This window comes from Narcine bancroftii, chromosome 4, assembly GCF_036971445.1.
Source record: "Narcine bancroftii isolate sNarBan1 chromosome 4, sNarBan1.hap1, whole genome shotgun sequence".
Taxonomy (NCBI): domain Eukaryota; kingdom Metazoa; phylum Chordata; class Chondrichthyes; order Torpediniformes; family Narcinidae; genus Narcine; species Narcine bancroftii.
The window spans coordinates 291,993,326-292,017,500 of NC_091472.1; the positions used below are offsets into that span (position 1 = coordinate 291,993,326).

Below are 24,175 nucleotides of genomic sequence, written 5' to 3' on the forward strand. Positions count from 1 at the left end.
AGGCAGTCTATCCCTAAAGAGAGAGATCATTCATTTTATTCAAAAAAATGTCTCCTCACATGCCAGAATAGATATATTTTTGCTATCGTCGAGTCTGAAAGACTGAGTTGTAAAAACTGAATACTTACCAAGACTGCACTCAGATCACTCGCCACTAACCTTGGTAATACAATTATCAGAGAAGCAGGAAAATAAATACAGATAGCAATTAAATACGATGTTACTAAAAAAGGGAGGATTTTAAACAATTTATATATACAGATTGAACTTTTTTGTGAAACTAATTTGGGATCAACAGACAATAGCTTTATAATATGGGATACGTTAAAGGCACATTTGAGAGGACAAATTATTTCTTATATAAAAAAGATTAAAAGAGAATTTAATAAATAAATTGGAGATGGAAATAAGGGAATTAGAAAAGGAATATAAAAGGAAAGGAAATAAAGACAAATACAGATCACTGGAAAATAAGAAAATCCAATACAACACCTTATAAACATATAGAATAGAATAGAAAAGACTATATTAAATACAAAACAGAAATACAAAGAATTGGGAGTAAGAGCACATAAAGTATTATCATGGCAACTGAAGGCTGAAGAATCAGTGCTATACAAAAGGAAAATGATTCGATAACATACAATCAAAAAGAGATAATGAAACATTACAACAATATTACTAAAATTTATATAAATCTGACTCATCAGGGGATGAGGCTGAAATAGATAATTTCTTAGATGAAGTGGAACTCTCGAAGTTGAATGATGAGGACAGACAGGATTTAGATTTATAATTTACAAGGAAAGAAACTGAAAAAACACCGGGGATGTTTCAAACTAACAAAGCCATGGGTGAGGATGGATTTCCAGTTGAGTTTTATCAAGAATTTAAGAGAATTAAAGAGCTGTTTATGCCTGTTTATGGATGTAATAGAACAAGCAGTGAAAACCCAGAAATTACTGGATTCCTTCTCAACAGCAATAAGAAAAGAACAGAGATCCTATGAAAACTTCATCTTATTGACCAATATCTCTTTTGAATGTAGATTACAAAATAATAGCAAAAGAATTAGCAAACAGATTGGGACAATTTTTACCTAAATTAATTCACGTAGATCAAGTAGGATTTGTTAAAGGGAGGCAAACATCAAATAATTTGCACGTCTATTTCACATAATACAGTTAGCTCAGTCACAGAAGGACCCTAATATAGTTGTATCTCTAGATGCAGAAAAGACATTTGACAGACTTGAGTAGCCTTTTTTGTTTAAAACATTGTAAAGATTAGGTATTCGACAAATTGAGTTAAGGCAAAAATCCACAGGCAAAAATAATAACTAATAACCAGATATCAGGAATGTTCCCATTAAACTGTTCAAGCAGGTAGGGCTGCCCCCTTTCTCAAGCATTATTTGTTATGGTAATAGAATGTCTGGCAGAAATGATCAGGGGTGACCCTAAAATTAAAAGCTTCGAAGCTGGACGAGTTCAACACAAGATTAGTTTATTTGCTGTATATGTCTGAACCTGAAGGTTCCATGGAGAAATTACAGGAAATATTAATAAAATATGGGGGAGTATCAGGATATAAAATGAATATGGAAAAAAGTGAAATTTTATCAATAACAAACCAAAATTATGAGCGCTTTAAAGCTTAAATGGAAAAATGATGGGATTAAATATTTAGGAATCGTGCGCAATAACAATTTGAACAATCTATATAAATTGAATTACTCTCCCTTTTTGGCAAAAATTGAAAAAGATTTGCAGAAGTGGAAGGACCTGCCCCTGACCTTAATAGGAAGGGTTAATTGTATTAAAATGAAGATCATGCCAAAGATCCAATATTTGTTCCAATCAATACCAATACATTTATCAAATAAGTTTTTTTAAAACAATAAATGGTACAGTTAGGCAATTTTTATGGAACAATGAAGAGCCGAGGATAGCACTGGACAAATTGACGTGGGACTACAGATCAGGGGGTTTGAGACTTCCGGATTTTAAGAAATACTATCTGGCTTCACAGCTGAGGTTTTTGGCATTCTTTTTTTGAATTAAAAGCACCAAATTGGGTACATACAAGGGTGCTACAAATTGGGTGCTATACGGGTTAGAGGAAACATTACCCAAAAATTTTATCTATAGGTGGAACTTGAAACTAATTAAGAAAAGGTCTTCTATCCTATATTGATTCATTTGATTAAAATATGGCAAGACACCAACAACATAATAGGAGGGGAAACTGGAATTACTATAAGGACTATTATATGTTACAATCCATTGCTGTCGATGATAATGGGGAATAGGATTTTAAGTGTTTCGTCCCAGAAGGGAATTAGGTATATTGCAGATATAATGTCATTCAAACAAATGAAGCAAATATATGATGTCCCGAAAGGCACCTTTCTTTGTTATCTGCAATTAAGAGCTTTTTTATGAAAATTTGGGGAAACAATGAGACTCCTCCAGGGTCAATTCAATTGGAACGCATTTTATGGGTGGGTAATATACCGAAGTTTATTACCCTAATTTATTTTACCCTCCAGACTGATGGGAAAAAGCTCGGAATTCATAGGTCCAGAGAAAGATGGGAAGCGATTTAGCAGTAAACATATCAGTATTTTCCTGGGCTAAATGGTATAAAGAAGGGGTAACATCGATTATTAATACGAGGTATGGTTGGTGCAATACAATTTTCTTCATCAATTATATTTGACTGGCAAAGATTGCACAAATCAAAGCCTGAAATATCTGACAGATGTTTCAGATGTGGAATAGAAGAAGGAACATTTCTCCATTCCATTTGGTCCTGTGTGAAAGTAAATGTTTTCTGGCAGGAAGTGTCAGAAGTGTTATCTAAGATTACAAGAGTCAATTTCCCCGACAATCCAGAATTATATTTGTTGGGGAATTTTATGGACTTCAGTAATCATTTAACTGAGTTCCAAATCTCATTTACTATGATTGCATTGACGATAGCTAAGAAAGGTGTTGCCATCACATGGTAACACCATACACCGATTTCTCTGAAGAGATGGATATTAGAAATGGACAGCTCTATTCCTATGGAAAAGATCTTATAATTTAAGAAACAAACACAACACATTCCTGAAGACCTGGTAACCATATTTGAATAATTAAAAATGAAAATAATTGAAAAATTGAAAAATAAAATATTTTTTAAAAATTCCAATTCTGTTCTCTGTGATGAACTAGGAGATACCAAGCATGACATTGCTTACTTGTCAGATGTATTCATGATGTTCAAAGAAGTTAATTTTCAACTGCAAGGAAATTAGGTTAATCTTATCAAAGCCAAATTAGCCTTCTCCACCTTTCTGTCCAAGTTACAGTTATTCAAACGTAACATAGCCCATCGTGAGCTCTTCCAGCTTCTGAGCCTCTTTGAATTGGAGAAGAGGATATCATACGATTACCTTCAAGTGTATTGTGAACACCTGGATCAGCTGCATAGAGACATGTCCGATAGATTTCAGGATGATCTTTTTTGCTTAAAGTACCAGACTGGGTGATCAATCCATTCCTCAATATAAGCAATGGGGAAACAGAAATGGTGGAGGAAGAATTGAGTTCACTCCAAAATGGCATTGAGCTGAGTCCAAAGTTCAAAAAACCATACCAAAATTTTTGGTACAAAGACACTTCTAACTGCTACCCTGCATGTTGTAACAAAGATGTACTTTATTGCTAAAGGCTTCAGTGCAGTTTCCCAGTTTCTTTCCAAGCAGAGAACAAAATGAAAATTATTGAACGTGGGGATCTAAGACTTCTTCCTAGTGCCTTCCAGTCTGATATGGAGAAGCTGATATCTCTGCACCAAGCCCAACCATCCCATTAAAACTGTGAAGACAATATAGTTACAGTTGTGATGTAAATTTACCCTTTCATATTACTAAATAAATTGATTTATGAAAGTTTTAATTGTGAAATACATATGCTTATATATAGTGCTAGATTAGTTGTTGTTTGAAATTTGAGGTGGACTTAATACCACGAAAGAGGTGTGCATTCATTGTATGTGTGTGGTGGGTGGGGGCGCTAGCGTTGTGGCTTGGAAATCAAGGGGGCGGAATAGGAATCACTGTCCTAAATGAATACTTTGTCAGTATTCACAAGAGAAAAGGACCTTGATCATAGTGAGGTTGAAATTGAACTGCCCTGTGTGCTTGACAATGTGGAGATTGAAGATGTGGAAGTATTAGATCTTCTTAAAAACATCAAGATTGATAAGTACCTGGGGCTGGACGCAATATACCCCTGGCTGCTGTGGGATGTGAGAGAAGAGATAGCTTGGGGAGTAGCTATGATCTTTGAATCCTCTTTGGCTGCAGGGTGTGTGCCAGAGGATTGGAGAATGGCAAATGTAGTCCCCTTGTTTAAAAAATATAATAGGGAGAATCCTGTGAATTATAGACCAGAGAGTCTTACATCAGTGGTGTGTAAACTAATGGAGAGGATTCTTAACGATAGGGTCTATGAGCATTTGGAGAAGTACAGTCTACTCTCTTGAGTCAGCTTGGCTTTGTGACGGGAAGGACATGCATCATGAGCCTAACTGAGTTTTTTTTGTGGAGGTAACAAAAGAAATTGAATAGGATAGAGCAGTAGATATGATCTACATAGATTTTAGCGAGGCATTTAACAAGATCCCCCATCAGAGACTCATTCAAAAAATCATGAGTCACAGGATCAGTGGAAAATTGGCTGTATGGATAAATAATTGGCTTGCAGGAAGAAAGAAGAGAGTAGTAGTGGAAGGAAAGTATTTTGCCTGAAGGTCGGTGACAAGTGGAGTGCCACAGGGATTTGTTCTGGACCCCTGCTCCATTTTTATAAATGACCTGGATGAAGAGGAGGAAAAATGGGTCAGTAAGTTTGTGGGTGACACAAAGGTTTGAGGAGTTGTGGATGGAGCTGAAGGTTATTGAAGGTTACAAGAGAATATGGACAGGATGCAGAGTTGGGCAAAAAAGTGGCAGATGGGTTTCAATCTGAATAAGTGTAAGGTGATGCATTTTAGAAGGACAAATCAGAAGGCTGAGCACAGGGCTAATGGTTGGTTACTTCAGAGTCTGGATCACCAAAGGGAGTTTGGGGTTCAAATTCATACAACCCTCAAGGTCATCGCACAGGCTAATAGAATAATTAAGAAGGTCTATAGGATGCTGGGATTCATTGATAGGAGGAGAGAATTCAGGAGTAGAGAGGTCATGTTACAACTCAGCAAATCCTTGGTAAGACCACATTTATTGTGTTCAGTCTGGTCACCTCATTATAGGAAGGACGTAGAAGCTATGGAGAAGGTGCAGTGGAGATTTACTAGAATGTTGCCTGGATTAAAAAACAAGTCTTATGAAGCAAGGTTAGCAGAGCTGGAACTTTTCACTTTGGACCGTAGAAGGTTGAGAGGAGACTTGATGGAGGTCTATAAGATTATGAGAGGCATAGATAGGGTGGACAGGCAGCATCCGTTTCCTAGAGCAGGATCAGCAAACACCAGGAAACACATGTACAAAGTTAAGGGATGGAAGTTTAGGGGAAACATCAGGGGTGTTTTTTTTTGCAGAGAGTTGTGGAAGCCTGTAATATCTTGCAAAGGATGATGGTAGAAGCTGAAATATTGCGGACATTTAAGAGACTCTTAGACAGATACATGGATGAAAGGAAAATAGAGGATTATGGGGTAGGGAGGGTTTAGTACTTTATTTTAAAGGAAGGAATATATAGGTCAGCGCAACATCAGTGTTCTATCAATGGCAAGTCCAACAGTGAAGTAGACAGTCAGATATGACAGCATCTAAGTCAACACATCTGAGTCTAACGATTTTAACCATGCATGCACAGACATCCAAGATTTTCTGAGGTGCGAACAACTGCGCGTGCTGCCGGTTATCAGTCAGTACATTTCCAAATGAGGATTCCCAACAATTGGGTGGTGGGGAGGGGGGGGCAGTTGCAAATGATGGCATTCCTGTGCACCTGCGCCCTGATATTTCTGGAAAGATCATAATGTGCATTTGGAACTTGCGATTGAAAGAGGCTTGGCCATTTGCTGTGGTATGTTTCATGCATGGCACTACAGCAGTGGTAGAATGATTTAATTTATTTAAGAATGTTGGACAGGTGCCAGTCAAGGGCCAGTTTGTCTTGGATGATGTAGACTTAAATGCTAATGGAAATGTACTCATCCAAACAAAAGTATATTCCATTACCAAGATTCCCCTTGTTTGAGATGGTCACCAGACTTCAATTGCATTAACATTGTTTACTAATTAACTGCTCGCAGATCAATATAACAAGCTGCTTCAAAATCTGAGGGGTTGCAAACAGAATTTAACAAAATCATCAAAGATGACTGATTTCCAATAAGGTACGAGTTCAGCATGTGGAGGGTTTCCCTCTTAATTTCTAATTATTTGATGCCATACTTGATCAAACATAGAACACAATGAAGGCCCTTCAGCCCACAATGTTGTGCCTACCTAAAAAAAATCTAAACTTTCCCAACCTCATAAACCTCTATTTTCTTTTCATCCTTAGCCTGAGTTTTTAAGCACTGATGTTCGGCAGTGCCCATGAGGGGTTTCAGACTCGAGGGGTTGCAGACTCAAGGGAGCAGAGGTCTAGCGCAGGGCACCAGAAAACAGGGAGATCACCCCCATTTGAGAAGAAACAGAGGAGCAACCCTTGGCACAGTGATCGCGGTGATGGACTAGTGAGGGGCTCAAAGGCTGTTGGTGACTCAAGGCAAGCTGTGGGCTGCTGGTGACTGGAGTCAAGCGACTCACATTAGGACTGTTGGAGACTGCCTGAAGGAGTACCAGGTCAAAACCAAGAGGGTGCTGAGCGCTTCCTGCTTGTGTCAGAGGTTTGGGTTGGTGATGGTTTGGACTGAAGACTGTATGGCTGCAAAGGCTTCAGGAATGCTGGAGGTGAATCCATAGGCACTCAGTAAATCTGGGGGGATAGTAAGGGGTGCCGAGAAATTTCTGCTGATAGCAAATCTTTGACTGCCTTACGGCATACTAAAGGAAATTTTGTGTAATATATTTTCCGTTTTATTACAATGACAACAAAAGAATCTTGAATCATTACGTCTCAACTCTTGAACTCAATCCCCCAACTAATGAAGGCCATCATACCTCAAGTCATCTTAACTATCCTATCAACCAGTGTGAAAACCTTGAGAGATCGATAGATTTGGATTGCAAGGTCCCTCTGTTCTTCCAAACTGTTAAGAATCCTGGTATTAACCATGCACTTTGCCTTCAAGTTTGACCTTACAAAACACATCACCACACTTATCTCCAATTGCCACCTTTCCACCCATCCTGTCTATATCCTTTTACCTACGACAACTTTCTACACTATCCACAAAACCTCCAACCCTTATGTCTTCTGCAAACTTATTGCCTCATCCATCTACTTCTTCATCCAGATGATTTATAAAATCACAAAGACCAGGGGTCCAAGAACAGATCTCTGCAGAACTCCATTTGTCACTGACCTCCAAGCAAGATACAATTCATCCACTATTACCTCTGCTTTCTGCAGGCAAGCCAATTCTGAATCCACACAGCCAAGGTTCCATGGAAACCATGCCTAATGACTTTCCGAACAAATCTCCCATGGAGGACCTCGCCAAATACCTTACTAGAATCCAAATACACCATCTCTATCATTTTATCTTCTTAGAACATAGAACAGCACAGTACAGACCCTTCAACCCATATATTCCTTTAAAAAAGTACTAAACCCTCTCTACTCTATAACACTATTTTTCTTTCATTCATGCGCCTGTCTAAAAGTCTCTTAAATTTCCTCACGTTTCAACCTCCACCAGCATCCCTGACAAGGCATTCCAGGCACCCACAACTCCTTCCACTAAACTTCCCTCCCATCACTTTGTCCATACAGTATGTTTTCTGGTGTTTGTTAGTCCTGCCCTGGGAAACAGGTGCTGGGTGTCAACCCTAAAAGACTCTAAAAAATATCCTCTCATCCTTCTACGCTCCAAAGTGAAAAGTCCCAGTGCTACTAACCTTGCCTCACAAGACTTGTTTTCCAATCCAGGCAACATCCTGGTAAATCTCCTCTGCACCCTCTCCATAGCTTCCACATTCTTCCTATATTGAGGTGATCAGAACTGAACACAACACTCTAAGTGTGATCTTATCAGAGATTTGTAGATTTGCAACATGACCTCTCTACTACTGAACTCAATCTCCCTATTAATGAAGCCCAGCATCACATAAGCCTTCTTAATTATCATAATAACCTGTGCAACAACCAAAGATAATTAATTTTTAAATATTTGGTTTCATAAAGGCATTAAAAATATTGAAGATTGTAATGAACATGGTCAATTGATGTTATTTCAACAATTAAGGAATAAATATGGAATAACATGGAATATTCTTTTTTGTTATCTTCAACTAAGAGAATATTTTCAGGAAAAACAATGTTTTTACCAACTTGTAGTGAGCTGGAAACTCTTATTAGGAAAGGTAATACAAAAAAATGTACTTCTGCAATGTACCTTTTATTACAAACAAGTATTATTAAACAGGGAGTTCATAAATCTAGACAGAAATGGGAGGTAGATCTAAATATCACAATCGATGGTCAGATCTTTATTGAGATTGTATGAAAAATATTATAAATGCAAGATATAGATTGGTTCAATATAATTACCTGCATCAATTATATTTAATGCCACAAAAATTGAATAGAATGAAATCAAACTTATCAGATAAATGTTTTAGATGTGGTGAATAGACAGGAACTTTTTAAAAAACATTCTACGTGGTCATGTTCTAAACTGAGGCCTTTTTGAATGGACTTAGGATTTTTTTTAAAGAGCAAATTACAGGTATTGTATTTTCACAAAACCCAGACTTATTTTTATTGGGAAATATAGAAGGAATTAGACACAAGTTGAAATTATCAATGTTCTTAATGAAATGTCAACATAGCATTCACGGTGGCAAGAAAGTGTATTGCATTGACTTGGAAATCAGACACATGGAGAGATATAATGCAGAAATTCAAAGTTGTATTCCTTTGGAGAAAATTACATACAATTTAAGAAATAAATATGCTACCTTTTTTTCAAGTTTGGAGCCCGTATATGCAAAGTTTAGAAATAAATGTGTAAAAATGTACTTCCAGCCACTAGAGACCTGTGTTAATCTTCTTCCTGAAAATGATAAAACAACCATATAGATACTATGGAATCCCAGTGTGTGAACCGATCGTTCGAGCAATCCAGGAAATTATTTTCTTCTTTCATTTCTATACTTCGCATTTATATTTTTCATATAGTTTTTATGCAGGAGGGGGAATAGGGAGGGAGGGATGGGAGGATAAGGGCAGGGTTAAAACCATCATGCAACCATTGTAATTTTATAAACTTAGTCGTTAGTTTTATTTAAATGTTTATTAATTACATGTAAAATGATTAAAAAAAGAATTTTAAAAATTGTGCAGCAACCTTGAAGGATGTGTGGATTTAAACCCCAAGGTCCCTTTGTTCATCCATACTCTTAAGTAACCAACCATTAAACCTGTCTTTTCAAAATGCATCACCTCACACTTATCTGGATTGAACTGCATCTATCACTTTTCTGCCCAACTCTGCATCCTGTCTGTATTCTCTTGTAATCTTCAATAACCTTCAGCTCTATCCACATCTGCTCCAACCTTCGTGTCATCCGCAAACTTATTAACCCATCCTTCCATGTTTTCATGGAGGTTATTTATAAAAATCACAAAGAGTAGGGGTTCCCAGAACAGCTCCTTGTGGTACTCCACTAGTCACCGACCTCCAGGCAGAATACCTTCCTTCCACTTCTACTCTTTGCTTTCTTCCTGCAAGCCCATTTTTTTTTATCCACACAGCCAAGGTTCAACTGATCCCATGCCTCATGACTTTGCTGATGAGTCTCTCGTGGGGAACATTATAAAATCCCTTGCTAAAATCCATGTAGACCACATCTACTGTCCTATCCACATCAATTTCTTTTGTTACCTCCTCAATAAAACCCAATTAAGCTCATGAGGCACGACCTTCCCTTCACAAGGCCAAGATGACTCTCCTTGAGTAGAATGTACTTCTCCAAATGCTCATAGATTCTATCCTTAAGAATCCTCTCCATTAGTTTACACACCACCGACACAAGACTCACCAGTCTAGAATTCCCAGGATTCTCCCTATACCTTTTTTAAAAAGGGGACTACATTTGCTATTCTTCAATCCTCCAGTACCTCCCCTGCACCCAAAGAAGATTCAAAGATCATAACTACTGCCCCAGCTAGCTCTTTTCTCACTTCCACAGCAACCTGGGACTTGTTAATCTTGATGCTTTTAAGAAGCTCCAAAACTTCCTGAACCTGAATCTCCACCTTGTCTAGCACACAGGCCTGTTCTATTTCAACCTCACCATGATCAAGGTCTTTTTCTCTTGAGATTACTGAAGCAAAATATTAATTTAGGACCTCCCCAACCTCCTCTGCCTCCAGGCAGATGTTATCCTTTTGTGGGACCACCTTCATTCTTGTCAACCTTCTGTTATTCACATACACATAGAACTCCTTGGGGTTCTCCTTAATCCTACATGCAAAGGCCTTCTCATGCCCCCTTAGAGTTCTCCCAGGTCATTTCTGGCTACCATATATTTCTCATGAGCTCTTCCTGTTTCCTGCTTCCTATATCTAACATATGTTTCTTTCTTCCTCTTGACATTGCCTCACCTGTTTCATCACCATGTTTCTCTTTTCCTACCAACCTTTCCTTGTCTCAGTGGGACAAACCTATCCTGAACCCAGCACCAGTGGGTCCCTAAACTTCCTCCACATTACTTCTGTGCTTTCACTCTTGAACATCTGTTTCCAATATACTCTTCCTAGTTCCTACCTCATCTATTCATAAGTTTGCAGATGACACGAAGGTTGGAGGAGTGAGTCATGGATGAAGCTGAAGGCTGTAGAAGGTTACAAGAGGTCATAGACAGGATGCAGAGTTGGGCAGAAAAGTGGAAGATGGATTTCAATCCGCATAAGTGTAAGGTGATGCACTTTGGAAGGACAACCAGAAAGCTGAGTACAGGGTTAATGGTCAGTTACCTTAGAGTGAGAATGAACAGAGAGACCTTGGGGTTCAAATCCATACCTCCCTCAAAATAGGATAATTAAGAAGGCCTATGAGATACTGGGTTTCATTAATAGGGGGACTGAATTCAGAAGAGGGGTCAAGTTGCAACTCTACACATCTCTGGTGAGACTACACTTAGAATGTGTTCAATTCTGGTCACCTCATTATAGGAAGGATGTGGAAGCTATGGAGAGGGTGCAGAGGAGATTTACCTGGATGTTGTCTTAATTCAGAAATAAGTCTTATGAGGGAAGATTAGCCTTAGAGTGTAGAAGGATGAGAGGAGACATGATAGAGACCTACAAGATTATGAGAGGCATAGATTGAGTGGACAGCCAGCACCTGTTTCCCAGGGCAGGATCAGAAAACACCAGAGGATACAAGTACAAAGTTAAGGGAGGAAAATTTAGGGGAGACATCAGGGGTGTGTTTTTTTTAAATATAAACACAAGAGTTGTGGGTGTCTGGAATACCACCTGGAATACCACCTGGTATGGTGGTGGAGGCTGAATCATTTCAGAGATTCTTAGACAAACACATGGATGAAAGGAAAATAGAGGGTTACTGGGTAAGGAGTCAGCAAAACATCTAGGTCTGAAGGGCCTGTACTGTGCTGTATTGTTCTATATTCTAATTAGCCCTTCCCCACATAAGCACTTTCTAATTTTGTCTTTTTTTTTCCTTTTCCATAGCTATATTGAAGCTAAGGGAGTTGTGGTCAGTCTCCAGAACTAGATTCAGTATGGCCTCTCCTCACATCAGCCGGTCCACATCCTTCCTGAACACACCTGACAAGTTATCCCCATCCATCCCTCTTCCAGTAATGAGGTGCCAGTCAATATTAGGGAAGATGAAATCACCCATAACTGCAACTCTGCATTTACTGCACCATTGCAAAAATCTGCCTGCTTATCTGCTCTTCGCTATCCCGCGGTCTATTTGGAGGCCTAGAGACTACTCCCAGCACAGTGAAAGCTCCCTTCCTGTTTCTGACTTCCACCACATCAACTCAGTAGAAACTCCCTCTGTAGCCTCCTCTCTTTCTTTCTCCATGATACTGTCCGTGACCAGTAATGCTACTCTTCTCGTCCTATTCCTTTTTAAATACCAAATTCTGGTACCTGCATCAGCCAATCCTGCCCGTCCTCCAGCCAAGTTTCATAATGGCTACAACATTGTAGTTTTACGTACTGATCCATGCTCTAAGTTCATCCCCTTTATTCCAAATGCTCCTAGCATTGAAATAGACACATTTCATCCCCTTAACTGGCTACACTTAAGTTTTGTCCCCTGCCTGTCTTTCCTCACCAACATAGAACATAGAGCATCATTAATCTGATGCTCCTGTTGCTGCTGTAATTATGAATAATCAAAAATCCTCTTTTTTTAATGTATTGAGGAATTGGACAGGGTTGTCCATTAAGTCCTTTATTATTTAACCTTGCTTTGGAACCTTTAGCGATAGCACTTCGCGACTCCAGTGATATTCAGGGTATTAAACAGAGGAGATGCAATTCATAAGGTATCTTTATTAGTACTGTGACAGAATATTTAGGAATATTTTTGGGAGATAAATTGGAAAAGATAGAGTAAGTTACATACACACACTTTAAAACAGATCTTATTTGAAAATACTGGAGAATTCATATTATGAGTGACTTTACAGAAACTGTGAAAATAAATGGGCTATTGTCTTTAAAGCCACAAGAAGGAGACATGATGTCTATTGATAGCTCTTTTTTTGCAGAGTTTTGGAGTGATCACAGAAAGGTCACTGATGGGTTCTTGTTTACCTAAAAACAACAGATGAATCAGAAGACTGTCTTCTGTTGTTTGCTGGAGAAGATCAGGTATTTCTTGCAAGAGAGAGTGAGTCACATGGGCTTTCTGGCAGTTTGAGAGTCTCAGTGTCTCAGAGAGTGAGGGAGACTGAACAGTGTCAGCCAGGAGAAACCTGTTGGAACTGAAACAGAAGCTCCAGAGTGGAGGATAGTCTACTCTTGTGTGTCATGCAAGAGGAGAAAATGAGCTGTCGAGCATTTCTCTTGGAATAAGCGGAACAGAAAGAAACTCTGTGGTAACTTGAAAGAGGTTATCATCTGGAGAACCCTGATGGGGCAAGTTTCATCAGCAAGACATTGAGGTGACTAATGGTGGTACCTCAGTTGTGGAAATCTTGGAACAACATATCTCTCTCTGCAAACCCTACAAGCACCTTCCTGAGTGGTAACCATTTACCTTTCGAGCACCAAAGCCTGGTGAACTTTATACGTGTTAAATTCTGTGCACAGTATAAGAATTGCCTGCAACCAGAGAATTTGGAAGAATGAGAAGTGAGATTGGACTGTAAACCAAAGAACTTTCTTAAATTTACACACACATTACATACACGTGTGGTTAGAATTAGAAGGGGGTTAAGTAAGTTAAAAATAGAGATAAGTTAAAGTTTGATTCTGTTTTCCTGTTTAAAGAAAATTAAAAGCAATTTTTGTTTAAGTAACCATTTGTTGTGGTGAATGTCTATTGCTAGTGGGTTTTGGGGTCCTTTGGGCTCGTAACAGTATACATTTCAGATCCTGAGAAATCTATTCCTTCAATGCTGTCTTTGCTTTCCAAATTCAGTATTTTTTCAGGATATAAACTGAATCTCCACAAGAGTGAACTATTTCCGATGAATATGCATGTACCTATCTATGAGCATATACCTTTTAGAGTGGTTAAAGAAAATTTTACATATCTTGGGGTTAAGATCAGTACAAAATTGATTGACTATGTGAAACAAACACTTTCTAGATGGTCTCCAATGGCCATAACTTCAATAGGTTGCATAAATGCTATCAAAATGACAATTTTACCCAAAGTTTTGTATATTTTTCAATCAGTTCCTGTTTATATACTGAATCATTTTTTGGCAATATTGACTCCAAAATTTCCTCTTATGTATGGAATAATAAGAACACTTTCTTTAATTTCTGCAAATTAAAGAAAGATGCTATATGGCTTTACCTAATCTTTGATTTTATTATTGGGTGGTTAATATTCGATATATTATTTTCTGGGTTTATTATTGAGACAAAACCAGAACACCCTCTGACAGATTTGGAATTGAAATCATTCATTAGGTATTCATTAGCTTCCTTATTGAGAGCTGCTCCTCCTTTTACAATTTCTAAGATTAGTAGACATACCTTTAATCCAATACTTAAACAGACATTACAGATTTTATTTCAATTTTGCAAATTTTTAATTTTACCTAGCACTATTTATCTTAACTATTTTTTCTCATTGTCTATAATGGATCAAGCCTTTTCTTTTTGGAAAAGCAAAGGAATTGTCCATTTTTCGAATCTGTTTATAGATGTTTTATGTATTTTGATACAATATCAAACAAATATAATAATACCCAAGTCGCTTTTTTTAAGATATTTCCAAGTTATAAGTTTTTTTAATAAGATATTACTAAACTTTCCGATATCTTATCAACCTGATTTGGTTGATACTCTTTTTCATTTGAATTCTTCCCATAGACATTTAATAGGCAATATTTACAATAGTTTATTAAAGTTACAATGAAAAAATTAGAGGACCTTAGGAATTGGAACTTGTGATGGATTATATTATATCTTATTTGATGTATAGATTTGGATTTTAGAGGAGATAAATTGTGGGGGGTTTAGTGTAGGTCACAAACACACATTTCACTAAACAGATCTAATTTAAAATGCAAGAGCTTTGCTCAAATCAGACACTCTGGGCCCAGGGCCTTTGTAAAGACAATAAAAACTGCTTTGCTAAAGGTTTTCACAAGGAGGTGCAAATAGAAGAACCCGAGCTCAAGAGACTTCACAAATAGGTATTAATTCATGCGCTGGAGTAACGGATTATTGTTTTGAAAGCCATAGTTGAACAGTTTCAGAGGTTTGGGTGCTACAATCTGTCTGGTTGCAGTTTGCTGTTCTAAAAACAGTGGTTTTGGCAAGGTGAGGGAGAGAAGAGACCAAACAGGCTTTCTCGAAGAGAGAGAAAAAAAATCAGTTTTCTGCAGTGACTTTTGGAGGCTGCAGCATGGCAAGCTGGTGGCTTGTTTACACCCCATTTTGAAGACTGGTTGTGAGTTCTGAGTTCAGCCTGTTGATAACCCTTGTGGTCCATACAAGAGGAAATGGCTGGCTAGAGTGTTTCACCTGAAATAAGGGAAACAAAAGGAACTCTGTGGTGACCTGCAGAAGAAGAGGTTATCATTTGAAAAACCCTGATGAGGCAAGTTACTTCGGCAAGACACTGAAGTGGCTGATCGGAGGGAATCATTTTGTGCGTTTACAATGAGCAACAAATCTCTCTCTGAAACCAATAAGAACCTTCCTGAGCGGTAACCAATTACCTTTAAGTGCCAGAGCTTGGTGAAAATTCATAAATGTTAAATTCTGTGCACAGTCTAAGAATTGCCTGATACTGGGGAACTTGGAGAAATGAGAAGTGAGATTGGATTGTGAATCAAATAACTTTTCTGAACTTATATACATTACATACACATGCGCTTAGAATTAGAAGGAGGTTAAGTTAATATTAATATCTTAAAGTTTGATCCTGTTTTTATGTTTAAAAAAATTACAAACAACTTTTGTTTAAGTAACCATATGTCTTGGTGAATTTCTATTGCTGCTGGGTTTTGGGGTCCTCTGGGCCTATATCAAACGTCAGTCACTTCTCCCAGAGGAATTTTGGGAAAATATTTTTGGAATGGTTAATACCTCTTCATTATGTCCCCAACATGCATAGATTCAGTTTAAGGTGGTACATCGGGTTCATATATTGAAAGATAAATGGGCTCATATCTTTCGTAATGTTAGGCCTATGTGTGATTGATGTAAATCACAAGTGGCCACTCTAACACATATGTTTTGGTCTTGCTCTGTATTGGACAGATATTTTCAAGACTTTGTCAGTTATACTGGGTAATAGATTGCAATCTAATCCATTGACTGCTACTTTTGGAATTCTACTTCCAGAGGTGGGTTGAGTTCCTATTTCTGCACATCAGATTATAGCCTTAACTACACTGTTGGCCAGAAGAGCTATCTATTTAAATGGAACAATTCTAATTAACCCACTCTGATTCAATGGCTTTCTCAAATTGTGTCATGTTTAAGTTTAGAAAAAAATTAGAAGTTGCATTTTTGATATCTCCATTAAGTTTGAAGAGACTTGGCGGAGTCATGTGATGCTGAGAGGCTGAAAGGACGTGCTCGAGAGCTCCCATCTAAAAGCCTCTAAAACAAGGAAAATATTTAAAAATGGAAGTTAAACTTACCCACGGTGAAGTAAGATGGGCAGGAAGAGCAAGAAGCAGGTGGCAGAGGATCGGGACCTGTTAGAAGCAGTGGAGACATCAAATGAAAACTCGCTTGATACAAGCAACCTGCTGGCTCCCGTGCTGCTAGTGGGGCCTAGGACTGAAGGCACGAGGATGAAGCCTGCGATGTCAGGCTCACCTGACCCAGATGTTCTGGCAGAGGTGTGGTTGCTGGTGACCCGATTGGAGGTCTGGAGCAATGACTAGACACCAGATTAAAACAGGTCTCTGATGGCCTGCTCAACCTGCAGACTTCAACTGGGGCTCTGACAAATTGTGTCAGGGTCAGGTGGACATCCAAGATTGCCAAGAAAGACTGGAAAATGCAGCCAATGTGTGGGTCATCAAAAAAAAACAAACAGCTGATAGATAAATTAGACTATCTGGAAAACTACAAGGCTCAATAACATTAGGCTACTGGAAAGAGGGAGAGGAAGGGAAAAACTCCATGGAGTTCTTTGAATATTGGATCCCTGAAGTGTTGGGAAAGGGTCGATTTAGAACCCCCCCAACCATAGAAAGGGCCCATCGGACATTCGGCCTCCATCCCTCCCAAAATCAACACCTAAAGCCAGTTCTGATCCAGTCTGTTAGTAGCCGGGACCGGGAAACATTGCTAAGGGCAGTGATGACCTGTGCAAGGATGACGGAGTGGGGGGGGGGGGGGGGGTGTGGGAAGACTGATATTCTTCCCGACCAGAGTCCTGCGCTGAAAAAACAATGAAAAGAATTTGATTAGGTCAAGAAAATATTGAGAGATAAAAGAGTATGCATGCTGTACCCAGCCATCCTAAAAAACCATGCTATCAGGAAGGCAGAGGAATCATTTTGAGGAGCCACAGGACGCATTGTTATGCACCCAGAAATTATCAGAAAATTACCAGATAAACCTGCAAGAATACAGGCTGAATCAAATCCCTGAAGAATCCATGGACAGAATGCCTGAGAACCTAAGGATCAAAAAGGGTGGGTGGGGGGGGGGAGGAGGAAGTCATTACAGTCTTATATTTATTGCCTCATGAAAACAATCAAGACAATTGAGCTATTGTTGTACATAGTTGTCGGGGTTCTGATTTCCTTCCTATATACATTTTTTTAAAAATGTATAAATGGGGAAAATAATGGGAGCTCAAGGTGGAAGAGACTACATAAAGCTGCAGTGCAGCAGGTGAGGGAGAAGATGAAACACAAGGAGACTCGAAATAGGATGAAACATGGCACAGGAGTAGAGAGGAGGGGCGCCAAAAAAGAGGACAGCAATATTTTGTTTTGCTTATTAACTTTGATATATTGGGTTATTTTTTTAAAGTTTTAATTTTATTTTAACTAGGTTTGTCTATGGGGGTCGGGGGAATTAATCTTTTTCTTGTTTACTTTTATTCTCCATTTTCCCTTTGTGGTTGGTGTGAATGTCGGCATGGTGAGACCATGAATGACGGAAAGGCATGAGGAAGGCGCTATTCAAGACAAACAAACGAGGGTGCTGTGAAGGTGAAAAGATACAGAAACATAAATGAATAAGACTATCAAATTTATTAGTGTCAATGCGAATGGTTTAAATAGCACCATAAAGGGTTCAACTTTACCTTAAAAAAATTGAGAGCAGATATAATATTCTTAAAGGAAACACACTTAACTAAAAGGAAACATGATAAACTTAAAAGGGGCTGGGGTGGGGCAGGTATTCTCTTCCTCCTTCAGCTCTAAGGCTGAGGGGGGAGGTAGACATTTTAATACACAAAAGGGTCCCAGTGGTGAAGCTACAGACCCAGCCAGGAAACTTGTAATGGTACACTGCTAGTTATATTTGGAATCATGGACACTGCTAAATCTCTATGCACCAAACTTTGATGATGAGTTTATGCAAAATGATTTTCTAAGGGCTGCCAAAAGGTGAACATATTAATTGGAGGAGATCTAAATTTTTGTCTGGACCCTATTTTAGATAAGGCAACAATGACATTGATGAGGCCCAAGATGGCGAAAACCACTCTGACCTTGAATAAAGAATTAAATTTGATAGACATAAGGAGGCAGAAAAACCCACAGGCTCGGGACTACTCCTTTTACTCATAGCCCCATGACTCTCATACCAGAATTGATTATTTTCTGATGTCTGCCTGGTTGGAAGGCTGAGTGCTTGAGTTGGAATATTTAGCAAGGCTAGTATCAGACCACTCACCGTTGACCTTACAAATAACAATTCCAGAAAAAAACAGGCAAATGCTTATAGGTGCTGCCTTAGTACTACGCTGTTGAAAAACCCAGATTTCTGTACTTTTATAAGGGGTCAAATTGCTCCATTTTGTGAAACAAATTGCCTCTCAACTAATAATAATTTGTTAATCTGGGACATACTAAAGGCCTACCTAAGGAGGCAAATAATTTTGTATACCAAAAGTATATTAAAAAAAAACATTTGACAGAGATGGAAACATTGGAACAGGAGACACAAATTTGGAAAAAGAATATCAAAACCTGGGATCAATGAGAAATATTGGGAATCCGAAAATAATAAACTTAAATATAACACTCTGCAAACATACAGAGTGGAAAAAACAGTCTTGTTATCAAAGCAAAGATGTTATGAACTAGCGAAAAAACACAAAATTTGGCATGGCAACTGAGAGCAGAGGAAACTTCAAGGATGATTAATGCGGTTCAGTTGGTGCCAGACTAAGTAACATACAATCCAAGAGAAATAAATGACATCTTTAAAATTTATTATGAGAAATTGTATAAATCTGAGGTGTCAAGGGATGTAAATAAAATTGAGTTCTTGATGGGGGTTGAGTTGCCGAGATTGGCCAAGAGGACAGATGGAATTAGATGCCCCATTTTCCAGTGAGGAAATCAAACGGGCCTTGGGAACATTACAAACAAGTTTCCAGGAGAGGACGACTTCCCCAAGTTTTATAAAGAATTCAAAGATCTATTGACACCGTTGTTCATGAGTGTAGTGAACCAGTCAGTGGAGACGTAAACTCTCCAGGAATCTTTTTCAACAGCTATCATTGTGGGGATACTTAAAAAGAACAGGGACCTGTTAAAGCCATCCTCATGGCTTTAACTATTCTGGGAGCATCTCACTATTAAATAGATAGATCCAGATCAAGTGGACTTCATCAGGAAGAGGCACTCTGCTAACAACTTGAGGAAACTATTTAACATTATACATCTGACACAGGTAAAACATGATCCAAGTATAATAGTTTTGCTAGATGCAGAAAAGGCCTTTGATTGGCTAGAATGCCTTTTTTGTTCAAAGTTTTGGAAAAATTTGGAATGGGACAAATGTTTGTTAATTGGATAAAAACATTGCATGACAAACCATAGGCAAAAGTCAGTACGAATGAACAATATCACCAACATTCCCCCTCAGTAGGTCCAGCAGGCAGGGCTGTCCTCTGTCTCCAGGGCTGTTCATCTTAGCAAATGAACCATTGGCAGAGGCCATCAGGAAAGATCCAGTGATAAAGGAATTCAAAGTGGGTCAGCACAAGCACAAGATAAATCTAATAGCAGATGACATGTTGTTGTACCTGATGGACCCGGCCAGGTCTTTGCCAAAGTTGCTTACCACACTGGAGGACTATGGTACAACAATGGGCTATAAATCCATCATAGAAAAAAGCAGTATCATGCCACTGAATAAATTGAATATCAAAGAAACAGCAATTTCAGTTGGCATGCAGGAGCATGAGAAAGGTTAACTGCATAAAGTTATTGTGGGTGGAAGTCAGAAATCACTATATTGGCAGTAGTCTATTGGCCCCCAAATTGCTCAGGGGATAGTCAGCATGGCTTTGTAAGGGGAAGCCTCATGAGCCTAATTGAGTTTCTTGATTGATGAAGGTAGGGTGGTAGATGTGGTGTATATGGATTTTGTTAAGGCACTGACAAGGTCCCCCATGAGGAGACTCATTCAGAAAGTCATGAGGCATGGGATCCACGGAACCTTGGTGGTGTGGATTCAGAATGGGTTTGCCTGTAGAATGCAGAGAGTAGTGGTGGATGTAAAGTATTCTGCTTGGAGGTCAGTGACTAGTAGAGTTCTACAGGGAACTATTCTGGGAGCACACAAAGTACTGGAGGACATCAGCAGGTCAGGCAGCTCCTGTGGAAGGCAAATAAGTATTGTTACAGAGTTCTGTGTTGTGTATTGGCCTATGTGTTGTGTGGTTTTATGTTAAAAAGTGACAGTTTGCCTGAGAGAGCCAAGGTGAAGGTGGACTGCTGAGAGAGTGGGAGATGGACTGAGCATGTGCAGAAAATGATTTAAAAATTTCTGGACTTGGACGATAAACCATCACTGGGTGGTGCTGTGGAGTGGAAGAAGGCCCAGAGCATGAGTCATGGTCTGGAGGACAGTTTAGAATGTTGGGATTTCAAAAAAGATGAACATTCCGAAGGCAGCCAGAAGGATCCAGACCAAGCCAGTTGGTTCCTCTCTCTGCAAGCAACACAAGACAACTTCGAATTTTGTGCTCTCTCTCTCTCTCTCTCTCTCTCTCTCTCTCTCTCTCTCTCTCTCTCTCTCTCTCTCTCTCTCTCTCTCTCTCTCTCTCTCTCTCTCTCTCTCTCTCTCTCTCTCTCTCTCTCTCTCTCTCTCTCTCTCTCTCTCTCTCTCTCTCTCTCTCTCTCTCTCACAAAGATCTTTTCAATTCAGTTTACCAAACCAAATGAATTCAGTTGAGATCGAAGTTTTGTGAGTCTTGTGTCTAAATTTTTCTGTGGGCTGGTTGGAAATATAACTAGACTTTAATTACATATGTTATATTTAGGCTGGGAAATTTATTAGTTTTACACTGTTATAGAAATTTGCATAGTAACCAGTGGGCATTGTTATAAAAAGGGGGGGGGGATTTTGAATTAAAGTTTGCAGGTGAATTTTTTGTTAATAAAGTAATTATTCATCTTTAACCCTGTGTGATATGCCTTCTTTGTGGTTGCTGGTTTGATCTTGTAACATAATTTGGGGACATCGTCCGGGATCAAACCAATTTGGAAGCTTTAGGGGTGATTCACTTGTGCTTAGTTATCAGTCATCTGAGTTTGACTCAACCTCCAGCTTGACATTAAAAATAAACAGTGAGTGTATAAATCACCAGCAGAAAAACCAGCAACTATGAATATTGACCAGTTCATAGCGAACCCTTCAGTGGTTAATTTTAAAATGGCTAAAAAGTTAGAGTTGGCAAGTTAAAACTTCTTTCAGTAAGAACTGGGATGAAAAAAAAAGGAAATTGCTCGAAAGATTGTTAAACACTATGTAGGAAAGGGGGTATTTGAAGAAGCTGCATAAGAACAATTTCCAAAGGAGAAAACTTCAGAGGAAGTAAAGTTGGCTTTGAGAAAACTAGAGTTAGAGGAAAAAAAGAGGTAGAAAAGAAAGCCAAATGAGAAGCAGTAAGGCAGGTAGAAATGGAGGAGAGAGAAAAAAAAACAGAAGCATGAGCTAGAACTAGCTAAATTAAAGCTGACCCTAACCCAAGGAGAGGGAGAAGCCCAAAATCCACATGCTGGTCAGGAGGAGAGGTTTCTGGTCAGTAGTGAGGTTAGTTCCTCCATTTGAGGAAGCTGAAATAGACCAGCATTTCCAGCATTTTGAGAAAGTAGCTGTAAATTTAAAATGGCCACCAGACCAGTGGTCACTCCTGCTACAAAGTGTTGTTAAAGGGAAAGCCCAAGAGGTGTACTCGTGTCTCACTGTACAACAAGCGACTGATTATGAACTTGTAAAGCAGGCTATACCCTGATCTTATGAACTAGTTCCAGAAGCTTATAGACAAAAGTTCAGGAGTTTAAAAAAAGCAGCAACCTAATCTTACCTGGATTTTGCTTACCGGAAGGTTGTGTGTTTTGATCGGTGGTGTGCTGCAATGAAAGTAGAAAATAACTTTGATTTATTGAGGAAATTCATTCTGATTGAGGAGATTAAAAATTGTGTTCCTGACAATATTCAAGTGTACTTGGCAGAGAAAAATATAAAAACTTGGCAAGAATTGGCTAAATTCTCAGAGGAATATGCTTTAACCCACGAGTCTAAGTGGACACCAGGGAAAAACTTTCAAATGAATACTGCTAATAATCTAAGTAGAGTAGAAAGACAATCTAGAACTGTGGTTAAAGGAAGAGAGGAAGAGAAATGGGACAAGAAAATGTTTTCGAGTGTTATTTGCCACTATTGTAAAAAGCCAGGGCACATAATAGCAAATTGTCCTGTACTGAAAAGGAAGAAAGAAAAAGGGGTGATACCAACTGCCTGTGTTCAGAGTGAGAAAGTTAGGGATATTTTAAACTATTCATGACTGAAGGTTTCATTTCGGTTAAAGAAGGATCCAATCAAGTGCTAGTTAAATTCCTGCAGGATACTGGAGCAGCCCAATCGCTTGTATTAAGCAACATTTTGAATTTTGGTGAGGAGACGGATACTGGAGATGTGAATTTAATTAAAGGCATTGGTGGTGAAGCAGAGCCTATACTTTTGCACAGAATAGCGATGAAATCAGGCGTAGTTAATGGCCCAGTTATGATAGGGATAAGATTTAGTCTGCCAGTGGATGGAGTTTCTCTTTTGTTAGGGAATGATTTAGCAGAGGGTAAAGTCATACCTGCAGTGAAACTCACAAGTAAACCATTGATTTATGAGTCCAATAAGGATTTGGAAATCTACCCTGTGTGTGCCATTACTAGAGCCATGTCTAGAAAAAGGTAGAGGTAGAGAAAGTCTGTGATGATCCTGTAGTGGAGGCAAGCATTGAGGACAAACCTACGGATCCAGCTTTGCAGTTGTCAAGAGAAGAATTAATAGCCAGACAAAAGCATGATCCTGATCTTGCTTGGATAAGAGATAAGATTCTGTCTAACCAGGAAATTGAAACTGTGCCAGTAGGTTACTTTGTTCAAGATGGAATATTCAAGAGAAAGTGGAGACCACAAGTGATACTTGCCAGTGAAAACTGTAAGGCAAGTTGTAATTCCCAAAACTTACAGGAATGAAATATTAAAGTTGGCTCATAGTACATCTTTGGGAGGTCATCTTGGAATGAAGAAGATGGTAGAAAAGATAAGGAAACAGTTTTATTGGCTGAAATTAAGAAAGGATGTTGTGAACTTTTGTAGAACCTGTCACACTTGTCAACTGGTGGGCAAGCCTAATCAAGGACCACCAGTGTCACCTTTACAACCCATCCCTGCTTTCGGGGAGCCCTTCTCAAAAGTGATAGTGGATTTTGTTGGCCCATTGCCAAAAACCAAAGCAGGAAATGAATATTTGTTAACACTCATGTGCACAGCTTCAAGGTTTCCAGAGGCTATTCCCCTGAGAAACATTAAAGCGAAGATGATTGTTAAGGCTAAGCTAAAGTTTTTCACACTGTTTGGCCTACCAAGGAAGTAATTTTATGTCTGGAATATTTCAACAGGTGGTGCATGAATTGGGAGCCCATCAAATTGTGTCGTCTGCCTATCATCCTGAAAGTCAAGGGGCCTTGGAAAGGTTCCACTTAACTGTGAAAAATATGATGAGGGCTTATTGCGTGGAAAATAATAAGGATTGGGATGAAGGAATCCATTGTTATTGTTTGCTGTTAGTGAGGCAACTCAGGAGTCTCTTGGCTTTAGTCCATTTGAGTTGGTGTT

The 24,175-nt window shown here is 38.8% G+C and overlaps 1 protein-coding gene across 10 annotated transcripts in view; it reads right to left on the reverse strand.

The window, feature by feature from the left end:
* Positions 1 to 24,175, reverse strand: part of tank (TRAF family member-associated NFKB activator) — a 119,053-nt gene that overhangs the window by 78,276 nt on the left and 16,602 nt on the right. For 2 of the 10 annotated variants that reach the window (XM_069935366.1, XM_069935376.1), the window contains exons 2-4: positions 22,363 to 22,408; positions 16,490 to 16,546; positions 9,131 to 9,225 (exon numbers count right to left, since the gene is read on the reverse strand). The exons of 1 other annotated variant lie outside the window; for it this stretch is intronic. The gene's annotated coding sequence lies outside the window, so the exon portion shown is untranslated. Of the gene's footprint in view, positions 1 to 9,130; positions 9,226 to 13,416; positions 14,132 to 16,489; positions 16,547 to 17,412; positions 17,482 to 22,362; positions 22,409 to 24,175 lie in introns of those variants that run through there. 7 more of the 10 variants (XM_069935368.1, XM_069935372.1, XM_069935373.1 and 4 more) reach the window with 7 other exon arrangements.